This window comes from Bubalus bubalis, chromosome 23 (assembly GCF_019923935.1).
Source record: "Bubalus bubalis isolate 160015118507 breed Murrah chromosome 23, NDDB_SH_1, whole genome shotgun sequence".
In the NCBI taxonomy this organism is placed as follows: domain Eukaryota; kingdom Metazoa; phylum Chordata; class Mammalia; order Artiodactyla; family Bovidae; genus Bubalus; species Bubalus bubalis.
In genome coordinates, this window is record NC_059179.1 from 40,675,547 (window position 1) to 40,688,145 (window position 12,599).

Sequence of the window (12,599 nt, forward strand, 5' to 3'; positions counted from 1 at the left end):
TTGTATTTTTAAGAGTTATATATTATTTTCCATTTGTTATTTCCTAAAAGCATTTTGTTCTTGTTTTATGGGTAGAATGGCTTCCTCATCTCCCCGAGGACCATAAAGTAATAACTGTATTTAAAAAAAAAAACCTTTGTAAATCAACTATAACAATTAAAAAACACTTGTTTCTGCTTCATCCTGTTTTCCTTCCACCTTTATTTTCCTCAGATTACTTTCTTTCATCTTCCATTTTCCTTAATTGCTATTTTCCCACCTTTTTAAAATGATAAGCTCTAAAAACACTCACGTGGATCTCTGCCTCAGATTGAGGGCAGAGGGCTGATTAATTGATAATAGGTTCCAGTGTGGGTGATAAGCCAGCCTGCTATCCCCAGAGCAACTCAGAATGTTTGGTATGTTACAGTACTTTCACAGTAAGTGTTTTCTTAAATGAACACGTGAATCTCTGGCTTAGGGGAGTGTATATCTTGCTTTAGGGTCCTAGGAGCAGAATTTGGGGAGTAGGCTGGGAATTCCAGGGTTCAGAATGCAGACCTTGACTTGTCTTACTCTTTTATGACTGTGCCTCCTGGAATTCCCTCCTGATGTCCCTGAGCTTGTAGGTTGCTGGATACATTTCTCCAGAAATGTATGTATGTATACATTTCTGGATACATACTATGCAGTCCATTTTCTATAGAAGGAAGATAGGTGGGGCTTGTTTGTGGCTGTGTGGGGTGGCAGAGAGGAGCTGGTGGTGGTAGGTGGGGGGACAATTGCGTACTGCAAAGACAACCTACCACCCTCTTTTGAATCGACCTCCTCTGTCTGCTTCCACAGTCTGTGGTGCCAAGCTTGTGCTTCTTGAGGTTCGGTAGGATGAACTGAATCTCTATCATCAGCATCCTCCCGTCTCTATACCTCTCCCCTGAAACACACACACAAGGTGGTAACTTCCTGCCGTCTGCTGTCATTATTTCATTTGCATTCTGTCTTTCAAAAACACACTGAAATCTTTCAATAGCTGTTTTCTCCTTCCTAATCTCTCAGAACTTGTGCAGTAATACCTGCAGTTTTAGTGGATTTGGTGAAGGAGATAAACATGAAAAGTTCATATGTCACGTTTTTTGAAAAGTCCCTTTAGTTTTCTAAATCAAACTAACACTGACTGTAAGGTATGCAAGGTGGTGAGATAAGTGATCTCGGTTTGTGTTAAGCACTAAGGTCTCATTCCCTTCTCCACGGCTTAACAAGGGAGGGCTCAAGGACTTAGTTGGCATCTGAAAAATAGAAGACAGCTCATAGACTTCTGAAATTTGTGGTCACCACCAGGATTTGCTTCTTTCACAGAAATACATCGCAATGTGCAATTGCTTTCTTTACTTTCTTATTACTACAGTTTATACTTTTCACTCTTTTCCTCACTGGGCTTCCCAGGTGGCTCAGCGGTAAAGAATCCCATCTGTCAAGCAAGAGACATGGGTTCGATCCCTGGGCCAGGAAGATGCCCTGGAGAAGGAAATGGCACCCCACTCCAGTATTCTTGCCTGGAAAATTTTATGTGTAGAGGAGCCTGGCAGGCTACAGTCCATGGGGTTGCAAAAGAATCAGACGCAAACTTCGTGACTAAACAACAACAAATTTTCCTCACGAAACTGAATGTTCCAGGAGGTCAGGGATGATGTCTGCCCTGTTTACTGCTCTGTTCTCAGCTCCTCGCACTAGGCCTGCCACACACATGAAATCACTATCTGTTTGTTCAGTGAAAGAATAAATGAATGAGTGTTTTTAAACAAGACTTCCAGGTGATTCTGATGCAATTTGTCCACCGCGCACACTTTGATAAACACTACAGTGTATTTTCTTTGCTTCTTTTTGAAATCAATAGTCCTCAATTTTAGTCCATTCAATTCAACCCACGTGAGGTCAGCATCACAGCCCTGCTGACCTGCTAAGAAGAGGGGTCCTGGCCACTTTTCCTCCCCCAGTAGACTCACCCACATAGCAGTCAGCACACACGCACATTCCAACCCTGATATACCAGCAAGACATGCACAATGGGTGTGAATGTTTGTGATTTCTGGCCTCTTGGCATCATTATTCCTTCCTAGTGGTGCCGTGGATGTGTTTTGGAGGAGGGAGGCTTTCCCCTCCACGGTCCTGTAGACCTGCTTTGGTGGGCCCATCAGGTGCTGTGTGTCTAAGCCAGGAGCAACTTCTTCATCTACACGTGCTCCCGGGACTCCTCTCCCAGCCTCCACACTTTGAGCTGAGCGAAGCCAGGACAGGCAGAGCTAGCCTCCCTTCCAGGGCTGGCACCAGGGTGGAGGGCTTAGGAGTTCTTCCCATCCTAACACCCCAGACACTCCTGCCTCCCATCTTGCCACTGTGCCTGCTCTTGAGTCTGGGCTCTGGTTTCCTATAATCCTGGCTTCACTTTCTCTCTGGTGGGGGCTTCTAGCTGGGTTCTCAGTATCCTTCTGCTTAAGGAACAACTGATTTAATTGGGAGTGAAAGTTTACACTGCAAAAGGTGACATTTATTTCCCCACTTCCCTTGCCACGTGCCGCAGTTTGAACCAAAGAGGTGTGAGCAGAAGTTGTAGGTAGATTTTTTTTTACTAATGTTTATGAAAGAAGTGGCCTTCCTCTCTTGAGTATTTATGTCTCTGCCTCATTAAAGAAAGACTCCTGGCTGAGACATTTCCTCCCCTTAGCTCTGGTCACATGGGCATCCCCATCGTGAGGAAATGGACAGATGCAAAGATATTAACTTATGCAACAGAAGACCTGATTCATCACATTACAAAGTGTTTCATTTCACCCAAAATACTACTCACTTGGTTTCTTTGAATACCAGGTCTCCCTCCCTAACTCCGTTACATTTAAAATAAAATGATTTTTAAAAAAAATTTCAGTGCCACAAAGTGATTCAAAAGTTGAGCTCTGGGCATAGGCAGAGATCGACTTGAACCCTAGATCTGTTATTTACCTCGAGCAGATAATACACCATTCTGAGCCTCAGGCTCCTCACTGGGAAAATACCATTACAAAAATGCCATTACTTCAAAGGCTCATAATGAGGATGAAATGAGATAACATTCTTGAAACGCTTGGCTTATAGAAATGGTAAATAATGTTAGTTATAATTATAATCTTGGCTATCAGTATTATTGATCACAGAATGCAAACCATATATTGATCCAGCTCAGCACTTATGGGGAGAGATTCCAATCTAATTTGCACCAACAAGGGCAGAATTAATGGTGATTTTCCAGCTTCTATATGCATTTTTAGAATCATACTTGGGAAATGAAAACATTGTATTACTCTTGCTTTTAAATTTTATAATTCTGACTGCCTTTAAATACTGTAATCATGTTTGTCAATAGAATGCCTAATTAATATTTTTATAGTTCCTAGGAGAGGTAAGTTTATTTTTTTACCTTGGGATATATAAAATATACCAACTATAAATATTCAGTTCAATGAGCTTTGACCAGCATATAAATCGGTGTAACCACAATTCACAACAAGAGGAGAGGTAGATTTTTATTCTCTTTTGACCCTTTTTAAAAAAGGTTTATTTATTTATTTTTTGATTTTTGGCCGTGGTGGGTCTTTTTTTGCCGCATGCGGGCTTTCTCTAGTCGTGGCGAGTGGGGGCTCCTGTTCGTTGTGGTACGTGGGCTTCCCATTGAGGTGGTTCCTCTCGTTGCGGAGCCCAGGCTCTACTGCCAGCTTCAGTGCTTGCAGCTCGTGGGCTCTAGAGCTCAGGCTCAGTTGTGGCACAGGGCCCTAGTTGCTCCGTGGCATGTGGGATCTTCCCGGACCAGGGATGAAACCGGTGTCCCTTGCATTGCAAGGCAGAGTCTTAACCACTGGACTACCAGGGAAGCCCCTCTCTTTTGACTTTTAAATGTTATTTTTTCCTATTCATTATGATATTCTTAAATGGCAGATATTAGAAAGTGATCCAAGTGGGCAACAGTCGTTCAGATAAGATTCAGGGGTGACTCTGAAAAATGAGTTTCTTGACCCCATTTTCTTACAGTCTCACCAGCGCCTCACTGCTCAGACCTCCCCTGATCCTACCACTTCAACCTTTCTCTCTGCCTACATTGCTTCCCCTCAGTCTAGAAGCATACAACTCTCTTGATCCAAACAAATCCTCTTTAGAACCATGTCTGCCACAATTACCACGCAATCTCTCTCTTCAACTTCCCCAAAGAGGAGTCTTTATGCTTCTGCAGTCTCCACTCAGAGAGATCCTCTCTCCATAAAACTTGACTCTTGTGACCCCTCCTTTCCCCCACCCAGGGCACAGTGTGCTCCTGACTGAGACTCAGACACCCCACTGCTAGGGATCAGCAGAAATCCAAGTACAGTTGTTGCCAGGCTAGTAGCGTAGGAGGAGCTGTTGTTGAGGTTTCCTGTGAACTGAAAAAAGATTGCTGCTGCATGCGTACTCAGTTATGTCTGACTCTTTGTGACCCTATGGACCATAGTCTGCCAAACTCTTCTGTCCATGGGATTTCCCAAGCAAGACTACTGGAGTGGGTTGCCATTTCCTCCTCCAGTGGATCTTCCCAACCCAGGGATCGAGCCCAGGTCTCCTGTGTCTCCTTATTGGCAGCTGGATTTTTTTTTTTTTTTTTTTTTTACCACTGGCACCACCTGGGAAACCTGCAAAGAGAGAAGGACTTGTTCACTGCGAGGGAGAACTCTGATTTGGGTTTTGCCTGGACTGTGCAGATTCCAAAGTGGTTCAGGCAGCCTCTCCTCTTTGTTCCTCTCTGCAGAGAATGTGATGTGACCTGCTCCTGGAAGTGGGGATGGTCACTGCAGGTTCAGCTAAGGGGAGGACGATGCCCTGGCTGGCTTGCTCAGGCCACAGATCAACCTCCCTGCAGAAGCCTGGTGGGGACACTTCCCACTTGCCATGGGCTTTCCTGATGGCTCAAGGGTAAAGAATCTGCCTGCAGTGTAGGAGACATAGATTCGACCCCTGAGTTGAGAAGATTCCCTGGAGGAGGGCATGGCAAGCCCACTCCAGTATTCTTGCCTGGAGAATCCCATGAACAGAGGAACCTGGTGGGCTATGGTCCATAGAGTCACAAAAAGTCAGACATGACTGAGCATGCGTGCATACAAAGGCTGTATACAAATATAAAATGTTGCATTAAACAGATAAAATTAGACTCCAAAATTAGGGGGAAAATGATAAGTGAAATTTTACAAAGACATTGATTTGATAACAAAATGACAGTTAAGATTCAGGAGATCAAATGGTAGGGAAATTAGAAATACTGTGTGCTGAACCCTGTGGGATGGGTGGGTTAAGTACACAGAATGAGCCTCCACTTTTGAAGCCCAGCTCTGCAAAAAGCCTCATTTTCTTTATTGAAGTGAAGTGAAAGTCACTTAATCACGTCCGACTCTTTGCGACCCCATGGACTGTAGCCCGCCAGGCTCCTTTGTCCATGGGGATTCTCCAGGCAAGAATACTGGAATGGGTTGCCATGCTCTCCTCCAGGGGATCTTCCCAACCCAGAGATCAAACCCAGGTCTCCCTCAATGTGGGTGGATTCTTCACTGTACTCTCTGAGCTACCAGGGAAGCCCATTTTCTTTATTGACTCAACCTACATGTTAGATTCAAGTCCCTCGTTGTTTCAAAGGCTCCACCCATTTTACCTCCTGCTCATGATGAAGCTTTGGATCATCTTTAGTGTTATGGCTGGTGAGGTAATGAAAGGGCGGGGGCTGTAATTACAATCGTGTTTTCACAGCAGTGACCACGAGCATCCTCTACCCTGAACACAGGTCCCCTCAAGTGGGGGACTCCTGACTGTCCTCAGTCCCCCCTGGGATAAGGTCTCTGCTGGTGCTGGGAGCTTGTCTCTAGATCCTGGCTTTCTGGACACATCATCAGACCATTTCCTCTCATCCCTGGCGCCCTCCTCAGGTTCACTCTTACACATCCCAGAGGCCTCTTAATATCTACCCCTTCCTCCCTCCATCTTTCTCTCCCAGACTCTCCTTTCACCTGACTCAGCTCACTATTCTCTCCCTCCAGTGAGCTCAGACTTTTTGAAGCAAATTCCAGGACAGGAGGCATTTTGATGGCAACTTTTTTCTGTCTGGCTGTAAACTCTTACTGGGTGGGAAAACACAGAGCTTACTCTCTGCTTTAAGGGTAGGCCCAGAGTAGGGAGGGAAGGAAGGGGAAATATAGGGAGGAGAAGCAGAAATTAATCTCTCAAAATATCACCCGGCTTTGTATATTATGTTAAAGTTAAAGATGTGGGGAGATACTCAAGATTTATAAACTGGAAAGAGCAAGGTTAAAAGAACATGTATCCCATAAGACCAGAAATATATAAATGTATGCAGATGAAGAAAAGACAGAATATAAATATAATGCTTATATAAGATATCAGAGAAGGCAATGGCACCCCACTCCAGTACTCTTGCCTGGAAAAATCCCATGGACGGAGGAGCCTGGTGGGCTGCAGTCCATGGGGTTGTGAAGAGTTATATGCTCAGTTGCTCAGTCATGTCCAACTCTTTGCTACCCCATGGACTGTAGCCCAAAAGGCTCCTCTGTTCATGAGATTACCCTGACAAGAACACTGGAGTGGGTTGGCATTTCCTTCTCCAGGGGATCTTCCTGACCCAGGGACTGAACCCATGTCTCTTGTGGCTCCTGCATTGGCAGGTGAATTCTTTACCACTGAGCCACCTGGGAAGTGTATATAAATGTATAGAGAAAAGACGGGAAGGAAATCTGCTTGTGTTTTCTATAGGGAGCAGTATAGCACATCCTTCTTTAATTTTGATTTTTCTGTATTTTTTAAAAATTTTCCATGGTGAGCTTCCTTTAGTTGTAAGATAAAACAGAAGAAATAAGACCAGAGAAACATATATACTAGAGAAGAAGAGAAGACAGCTTTATGATACCCACTCTTTTTTTCTGCACACCTCCCCTCTCCCCATACATCTTTTTGGGAGAAGTTTTAAGAGGCAAGGCTAATGTCCTGCACGGTGACCGCTCCTAGTGGATTAATGTCCTGTGTTTTGGGGACTCTGCATTTCTGCTGGCGAGGAAAAGGACCCACTGAGTCTCGGGCAGCCACATCAGGCCTGTCTTTCCACCCAGGTCTAACATACCCTTCTGTGCTTTAGAAGGAAAGAGTCCATGCCCCACCACACACTCTGCAGGCTGGGTGGGGTGAAGGGGGAAATGGGCAGTGCTCCCTCAGTGGTGAGGACCCACACTGAACCAGCTCCTGAATCCGTGTAAAAATGCACACAGGGCAGCCAGCATTTGGCTTCAAGGGTGATTAGTACCCGCCTGTGGGCACACTCTGCTTTTAGGGCAATGAGGTTGCTTGAGACTGAGATCAGGAAAGCCTGCCCTGCAGCTGCTCCCAGCTTCACCTGGTGGCCTCAGAAAGCCAAGAGGTGAAACACCAGCTCCTGCTTTGTGAAAACTCTCTTTCAGCTAAAAACTAACGTGGCTTCCAGAAGACAGTGATGGGAACAACAGGCAACTCGCTCATTACACTACGCCTTGGAACAGAAGCCACTAATGAGTCTAATCCATTCACCTTCTGGACACCTTAGCTGTCTGCATCTCCCCCTCAGAGAAGCAGAGTCCCCCTCTTCAGATGTCCATTCATTTACCCGCAGCTCCATCAAACCCTACTCCCCAGATTACATTTCAAATGATGGAGTGTTCCAGGATGCTCTCTGCAAACCAAACCAGGCTTTGTAAAGGCGAGAGATGATTGTGGTTGGCATCTAGAGCTCTGAGGGCACATCCCCGAGTTGGAAGATTCTCTGTGTTTCAGGCGGACTTTGCACTCCTCCATGGCAGCCCGGCTTCTGACCGCAGGCAGAATGATTAATGGAAAGTTCTGATGAGAAGTAATTTTTTTGAGAAGCACCAGAACCCCTCCTCCCTCCAGCTTGGACTGAAGTGCAAAGAAAGCAGCGGTTCAATTACTGTTTTGGGGGTTTTATTTTTTATTTTTTTGCAATTTGGCATTTTTGTGATCTCTCAAAATTGATTTCCTTTCACCCTAAACCCTGTTGCTTCCCTAACAGTCAATTTCAAGTAAATATCTGTCTGTTCATTGTGTGATATGATTGTCCACTGCATATCAGCAATGGCTTGAAGACCGGCGGGGGTGGGGGGGGGGGGGCGCCCTTTAAGACCATCTGGAGGAACTTCCTGGATTGTTGGTTATTCCCAGTCTCCTCACAATCACTTGGTTGAAAATGCAATAAAGGAAATGAAAATTAACCCCCTGTTAGGACAGCTGGTTTCAGGGAATTCAGTTTGTTGAAAAGAAAGAAATGGATTCATAATGGATTCCTCAGTCACCCAAGAAATTTAAAAATTATTTCTGGAATGTTGAAGTATGAAAGTTTTTGCAGATTCCCGAAACAGGTTCTGATATTTATGTCGTGAATTTCACTTTGCATGCCACCCAGAGTTCACTCTAGGTGATCATGGTGTCCTTAGTTCCATCAGGTGATTGGGATGTGTCTTTCTGTCCTTCTAGTTGTCAACAAGACCCTCTGGGGCAGCTAGAATCTGTGGGAATAAACCGAGGGTGGACAGCCTGCTCTTTCAGTGCAGCCCCACTGCCTCTGACTTTAAGTAAAGCATCCAGTGCCCACTGTATCAAGAAGATGGAGCCCATCATGGACAAATTTGTGGCACATTCCAGGTTCCCACATCCTTCACATAACCACCCAGTATACACTTAGCATCTTCTCTTGAGTGTCCTTATATCTGTACCAGTCAGCCCAACTTGGTCTTCCAAGTTCCCAATTACAGGTGCTCAGCTTATGTCCATCAAAGTTACACAGCCAATTAAAACAGCTTTTTCCAAGCATAGCTTTGAGTCCATTACAACTCTGCCTGTGACCTCAACCAACTCATAATACAGATCAAGCCATTTCCTCCATAGGCGCACCTCTACAATCAGAGGGAACTTGATGACATATGGCTGTCTGGGAGGAGCTTGCCCATTATCTCACCAGTGCTCTGGGCTATAGGAAGCAGATAGGCCCTGGGCCAAAGATAAGGCCATTTCAGAATACAGATGGTTGTAATCAACAGCCCCTTCTGAGTGAGAAGCATCATACCAAGCTCATCACTTAGTCTTATTAAGGGAATAGGAAGCAGTGGGGAAGAGAACACATTAAAATCCCACTGGACATCAGTGATGAGCTTGTAAGGTCAAGAAACCAAGGAATGTAATAAGAAAACCCTGGAAATGATAGGCTGCTGGGCACTTGCTGTTTTGTATTCTGATTACCAAGTGGCCTTATGGATGCAAAACGCTTACTAAGCAACTTCTGGGTTTGCAAAAATCAACTTCTTGCTTGTACCCTGCTAAGGGGACATTTTTCCACCAATAAAAGGTAGTTCAATTATTTTTTTCCATTTGGGGTAGGAAGAAGGAGAGAGAGTGAGAAACAATCAGGATATAACCTCACAGAAAGAAAGAAAGTGAAGTCACTCAGTCGTGTCCGACTCTTTGCGACATCATGGACTGTAGTCTACCAGGTTCCTCTGTCCATGGGATTGTCCAGACAAGAATACTGGAGTGGGTTGCCATATAAGTTTTCAATTATTTCCTGAAGTTATTTTAATTTTCTATACTTTAAAGAAAATATGTATTTGCCCTTGATTTGTCTAACAAGGAAATAAATTTAGTGGAGAAGGTTTTTGGTTTTTTTACTGTTTTTTGAGGGGGGGCAGGGGAAGGGGTTGTTTGTTGGCTGCACCCTGAAGCTTTCAAGATCTTAGTTCTCCAACCAGGGATGGAATCCATGCCTGGCAGTGGAAGCACAGAGTCCCAAACACCAGACTGCCAGGGAATTCTTAGAACTTTTAAAAACTGGCTGACTTCGGTTTCCAGAGGATGGCTTTAACAAAGCAGTATCATTACCATCATAAATTTCCCTTTAGTACCTCGAAGATACACACCAAAATGAGCTGATACATGTGGAAGGCTGTATTAAACTCTAAAATATTATTTATATGCAAAAGTTTATTATTATGCCCCAGAGTCCAGTCCTTTTCCTCAGCATGCTTTGGTGTATACTAAGAAACTAACGAAAGATTTTTATGGTTTTCAAGAAAATACATTGGCATTTCCACACAGTGAGCTTACACTTGAGTGTAGGTTTCTTGAACACAGAACTTGATTCTTCTGACATGACTCTGGTGGTTGGTTCCCAGTCCTTTTCACACAGGAAGGAAATCACAGAGCCCTGTCTTCTGTGCTTGGGTTTAATGAGCAGCTGGCCCATTCCATTCAAGCAGCGGTTTTCAGACAGGGGTAAATTTGTTCCCAGGGATGGTTGGCAATGTCTGGAGACCTTTTTGGTGGGTGGGTGCTGCAGGCATCAGGTGTGTAGGGACCATGCTTGTGTTCAGTAGCTCAGTCGTGTTCAGCTCTTTCAAATCCAATGAGCTGTAGCCCGATGGGCTCCTCTGTCCATGGTATTCTCCAGGCAATAATATTGGAGTGGGTTGCCATTTCTCCTCCAGGAGATCTTCCTGATCCAGGGATCGAACCTGGGTCTCCTTCATTGAAAACCTGGGATGCCCCTGTAGAGACCATGGATGTACTTCAACATCCTGCATCATGTAGGACAGCTCTGCGCAGCAAAGAATGATCCACTCCACACGCCAAATGTGCTGAGGTGGAAAATTCCTGCTTCAAGACATGAAGCTCTCTGCCCAGACAAGTCCCTGGGCTCACAGGATGCGAGCAGGACAGCATCGAGCCTTCCCCCTCCCACCCGCACCGAGAGCACCCAGCACTGGGACAGCGTTAAGGGCAAAGAACTATGAGGTGGGAAAACAAGAACTAGGGGATAAGCACTTTGAGCTGACTGGTGTGGCAAGCCAGCCAGCAGGTCATGGGAGGCACAGAGGTTCCTCAAGAGAGATGCCAGCTCTGGAGAATCAAATCTGAATGAGAGGCTTCTTGTGGGTGAGAAGGCAGCCCACCCTCTGTTCGAGGAGAGACAGGATTCCCTGCCCTGGGAGAGTAATCCTTACTTAGCATGTGGCACAAAAAAGTAGGTGGTGAGAGGTCAAAAATCTGAAATGAGGGCAAAGTGTTGCCTTTTAATGAGAATGTGCTGAATTAGCAGGAAGGAGAAAAGACTATTGCAAAAGACAAAAAGAAATGGTGAAGTCACTTAGCAAATGTTGCGTTTTAGGGCCCAAAACATTCCTCTGCAGAGAAGCTGCAAAGCTCCTCTCATGGGAGGAGCTATAGACCTGGGGTAGTTGCAGATTTTCTCAGAGGCTGTGGAGCTTCAGCTGAGTCTTGAAATAAAAATCGTCCCTAGCAGGGTGGACACTGAATGCACTTTCCCAATGCTGATCTGCTGAAGAGTCTCTTGATCTTCTGAACCTAATATCCTCCTTTATCAAGTCAGATTGTGGGACCGAATCTGATTCAGAAAACTTGTGAGCATCAACCTTCAGCGAGGGGGCTGTGAAGGATGCCTAGCCAAGCAACACCCTGTCCCTGCACTTAATGGGCTCAAATTGACATGATCTGGGAGGTTCCAGCTCTTGAAAGCCCTCGGAGAAGTAAAACTTTGTGATTCCATGGCAGAAAACTGCTAGCAATTTAGTATCTTATAACTTCAGCTCTAGCCTCTGAACTGCAAAGCCCATATTCTCTTCCAACCCTACCCAAAACCCAAAAACCAAAGCCAGTGACAAAGGGAGTGACCATGTAGTATCAGAGAACAATGAACAAGGCTGGGAATTCCCATTTCTGTGCAAATTAAAGTGAATCCAGGAGACTGGGGTCAATCCACTTTATAGGCCTCTTAACACACATCATAAAATTGATGAGCTTTCCTTGCTAATGAGAGGCAAGTTGAAGCAGTAAATTGTGACTGTTGTATAATTCTTCAATAAGTCCCATCAGGCCCCGAGCCCACCTTTCCCTGAAGTATAAATTTCTCATTATCGCACCAGACGAATCACATGATGCTTATACGGTTCCTACGAGAAATCCTTGCAAAGCTGTGCCAGCTGTTTGCCAGGAAAGATGGAGCAGGACCTGCCTTTCATCAGTCTCAGATGAAGTAATAGAATTCTTGTTTATGTCATGCTGTCCAATAGCATTCTGACGCTCTGTCCATCCCTTAAAAATGAGTGAGTCAAGTTCTGTTGGGACATATGAGGCTATTTAACTCACTATCAGAAGGCTGAAGTACATGCAGTATAGAAATTGGATTATATTGTTAAGAAGAAGTGGGCAGCAGAATAATCTTTGGTGGTTCTCCAGGTCTCCTGGTATCCTGGAATTTCCTTCTTTTTTGCTTATTTCAAGAAGAAATAAGTAAACTCAACTCAGAGAAAGAAGTAGAAAGACCCAGTTTTGTCAAGTGTCTAACACAGTAAAAGTTGAGAAGTAATTTTGATATTTCCCTGTATGACTCTTCTCCCAACTGAAGTAACACAAGATGATGTTAAGAATCCTTTACGACTCTAAGATTTTATGGTTTTTCAAGGCCTGATTGTTAATGTGAAGTTTACAGTGAAGCTTAGAAAAAGTGA

At 44.7% G+C, this 12,599-nt stretch overlaps 1 long non-coding RNA gene across 1 annotated transcript; it reads left to right on the top strand.

The window, feature by feature from the left end:
* The first annotated feature begins 351 nt into the window (after nucleotides 1–351).
* Nucleotides 352–8,132, top strand: LOC123331379. Its single transcript, XR_006547987.2, has 2 exons — nucleotides 352–419; nucleotides 7,491–8,132. It is a non-coding gene; the product is annotated as an uncharacterized LOC123331379 (long non-coding RNA).
* Nucleotides 8,133–12,599: the final 4,467 nt, after the last annotated feature.